Genomic DNA, 4,100 nt, shown 5'->3' with positions numbered 1-4,100 from the left:
CCTTTTTTTTTTTTTTCTCTTTTTCATCCCTCCTTGATATACCCATTTTCCTTTCTCTGGGATAGTTCCTCTCTAAGCACCACTGTCATCCTGGGATGTCCCTTTAACTGTCATCCTCGGAATTCCATTTGCCTCTCTCCTGGTTTGGATTCCCTGTCCTGGGTCTCACATCTTCCTCTTTCTTGATTTACATCTTGTTTTAGTGTAGCAAATCCTCCAGTTGTTTCATCTGATTGAAAAGACAGCTCAGTGGCACAGTGTATCATGATGACAGTGTGACATTGTCAGCATTCCTGTCTCTTTTGTCACAGTGTTCCAGTGAAGGCTGCTCTCTTTGTTTGGGGCACAGCTGCCATTCTGGAATCTCCCTTCACCAGCATACTGCAGATTCCCTTCTCTCTTCTGAGTTTCATCTCTGTTTTCCACAGCCCATATTTCCTACTTTCTTGGTTTATTCCTTCTTTAGTCAGAGAACATCTTCCCCCCAGTGGCTTCCCAAAAATCATGCCTTGGGGATAAATTTTCTGAGAAATTCCATGTTTGAAAATGTCTTTATTTCACTCTTACACTGGAGTCAGTGTCATAGCTATTGCTTCTTGATGACAAGTTTCCTTCCCTCCTCCTTTCTGCTAACAACCTCTGTCCTGTGGTCACATAGTGGCCATGCGACCAGCCTGGGCTACTTGTGGGACAGTTAATATCCTTCCCTAGGATTGCTCACACTGAGTGGGGCAGAGGAGGAGCTGTAGCCCACTTAGCTGGCATTCCTTGAGGAAGAGACTCCAGTGTGCCTGGCTCCAGGAGTCACCTTGGAGACTGGAGAATGCATCACCACCAGAGAGTGGCAGCACATCCTGGGGCTAAGATGGAAGGCCATCTGCACCACCCTGGGTCCTGAAGCTCTTCCTTCAACTGGAGCATCACAGAAAGGTCCCATGAACTGGGTCCCATGAACCAGGACCAAAGGTCCCATGAATACCTGTTGTGTTCCATGAGTCTCAGTTGGAGATTAATCCTTTGTCAGTTGCTTCATTTTCAAAAATTTTCTCCCATTCTGAGGGTTGTCTTTTCGTCTTGTTTATGGTTTCCTCTGCTGTGCAAAAGCTTTTAAGTTTCATTAGGTCCCATTTGTTTATTTTTGTTTTTATTTCCATTTCTCTAGGAGGTGGGTCAAAAAGGATCTTGCTGTGATTTATGTCATAGAGTGTTCTGCCTATGTTTTCCTCTAAGAGTTTGATAGTGTCTGGCCTTACATTTAGGTCTTTAATCCATTTTGAGTTTATTTTTGTGTATGGTGTTAGGGAGTGTTCTAATTTCATTCTTTTACATGTAGCTGTCCAGTTTTCCCAGCACCACTTATTGAAGAGGCTGTCTTTTCTCTGTTGTATATTCTTGCCTCCTTTATCAAAGATAAGGTGACCATATGTGCATAGGTTTATCTCTGGGCTTTCTATCCTGTTCCACTGATCTATATTTCTGTTTTTGTGACAGTACCATACTGTTTTGATTACTGTAGCTTTGTAGTATAGTCTGAAGTCAGGGAGCCTGATTTCTCCAGCTCCGTTTCTTCTTTCTCAAGATTGCTTTGGCTATTCGAGGTCTTTTGTGTTTCCATAAAAACTGTAAAATTTTTTGTTCTAGTTCTGCTGTTACCTACTTTTGAGAGAAATCCACATGACTGCAGAAGCCCTCCTAGATGATCACTCCTGAACATTCTGCAAGCTTTTCTTTTGGATGGTCACTCCTGAACATTCTGCAAGCTTTCCTTTTTAAATTTCAAAACAACAGCTTTTCTGCTGTTGTTTTGAAATTTAATTTTTTTTCAGTCATTATATTTTCTAAAAATCTTTACACACATTCTTTTAAAATTTCCCCTTATATTATGAGCATTTTCCACATTTACCCACTCTCCATGGAAATGTCATTTTTTATTAATTATATTCAAAGGAAGTTTTATTTACCATCATCCAACAAATTTTTGTTTTTGTTTTGTTTGTTTCTGCAATTATAAATGACCTGGCCACTGACACCTTCATGCTTTTTCTGTATTTAGGATTTTCCTCTTAGAATAGATTTCCAATGATGAATTCACTGAGTCAAAGGAAATAACTATTTTTAAAAGACAGACCAATTTATGGAAGGGTTGTGCCAGTTACATGCCCACCAGCTGGGGCATTTCCCCACGTCCTTGACTAACAGCATTCCAAGGTCAAGCTAACTCCACACAGGAGAACAGTATCTCCTTGCTGTGGCTTTGATTTGCATTTCTTTAATCACTGAGGCTGAACATTTCTCAAAAAGTCTATAAGCCAAATTGCTTTCCTCTTCTGAGACTAGTCTGTGTCCTTTGTTCTTTTCATCTTTAGGGGCTCAGGGTTTTTCTGATCAATTTCTTAAGCACTCTGGACAATAATGTTGTCATCATTTGGCCACATTTCCTGCAAATATTTTTCCTATTGTTTGCCATTTTATTTTGAAACCAACTTTGCTTGTATTTTTTAGTTTATGGGCCACATCTCTTTTCATTTGTGTTGTGTACTGTGACTTCTAACATTAGAAAACATGCCCCCTTCCAGAGTTGATAGATATCCACGTGTTGTTTTGTTTTGTTTTGTTTTTTAAGGAGAAACTGATAAAACATATTTATGTCTCTGAATCCCTCTGGATTCTAATCCTCCTCACCTGTTTGGCGGCAGGAGTGAGGAACGGACCTAGCTTCTTGCTCACCCTGCACCCCTACCCTCAGCTCCCTGCTCAGTTGGGGGTCCACAGGCTCCGGGCCAACGGGTGTCCAGGGTACACGGGTGCTCTTTCTCTAGTCACTGGAGTCATCAGGAGCCCAACCTTCCCCGGTGTCCCCACTTTCTGATCACCTCTCGACTTTTGTTGCTTGCTTGATTTCAAGGCACAGCCTTCTTAGAATTGGCTTTTAAAACCAAAGGCAGAGAAAACCGAGAAGGACCTGAGAGTAAGTGGTCGGCCCAAAAGAATCTGAAAGGCCTCTGAGATCCTGGGAATTAACCATCAGGCCTGGAGAAATGTGGTTACCCTGACGTTCTGAAACACTTTCCAAAGTTTATGATTAGACATTTTTTATTTAATTCTGTCTTGCCGTCTCCTCCACACCGTTCACCTTGATGTTCCCCATAACTGGACAGTGCTGGGCACCCAACGTGCTCAAAAAACACTTGCGGACTGAATGATTCTAGAATCCCTCTTCCCATACTCTGCTCCTCCCTCCCCGAGGGACCCCACTCGCCCAGACACCCCACCGGGAACTCCGGGACACAGGACAGAGGGGTCGCAGAGAAGGGACAGGGGAGGCAGGGGGGGCGAGAAAAGGCGGGTCAGCGCCTGGGTGGCAGTCACGAATTCAGGGTGACGCCTCCTTCCCCTCACAGGGCTGATGGAGAAGCAAAGTGAGAATTGGGGTGAGGGGGTCAGGAGAGGAGGACAACGGACGGTGGGAGTGCTCGCGGTGTGTGTGTCGGGGAGGTGGGAGGAATGGGAAGAAGAGGGACAGTGAGGAGGTGAGAGACCCCCCCCCACCCCACCCCCGCACACACACACCCAGCATCCTGCCCGGCCCGCCCGGCGCTGCTGCCGGCGGCCACTAGAGGGCAGAACTGCGCTGACCAGGAGCTCCCGCGAAGGCCAAGGCAAGAGGGCGGGGGGTTGCCTGACACCCAACCCAGCCCCGGAGACCGCGACCCCGGCTCCGACTACCCCCCGGGGCGCACCGTAGCACACCCAGGCCACGCTCGCACCCACTGCGCAGGCGGGGAGGCTGAGGCAGGGCCCTGCCTCTTATCCTGCGCTCCCCATCCCAGTTCTGGAGGGGATCTGCCGGTCCTGGTCCCTTCCTCCGGCCAAAATCCGAAACCGCCGCCTGGGCGGGCAGTGGCCGCCGAGACCCGACTCCGCCTCTGACGTCAGCCCCATACCCCAAATAACTTCCTCCAGGAGTCGCTTCCGTGGCGGCCGCAAGTCCCGGACACGGCCAGCCGCGCCCAGGGCTGGGTTACCCGGGGACGGTCATCCCGGCCCGGCCTTCCCAGAACCAGCTTCCGCCCCGCCCACCCCGGCCCTCGGGTTCCGGG

This window comes from Neophocaena asiaeorientalis, unplaced genomic scaffold (assembly GCF_003031525.2).
Source record: "Neophocaena asiaeorientalis asiaeorientalis breed wild unplaced genomic scaffold, Neophocaena_asiaeorientalis_V1.1 scaffold254, whole genome shotgun sequence".
NCBI lineage: Eukaryota > Metazoa > Chordata > Mammalia > Artiodactyla > Phocoenidae > Neophocaena > Neophocaena asiaeorientalis.
The sequence above is the reverse complement of the archived record's forward strand: the minus strand, read 5'-3'. Positions refer to the sequence as shown.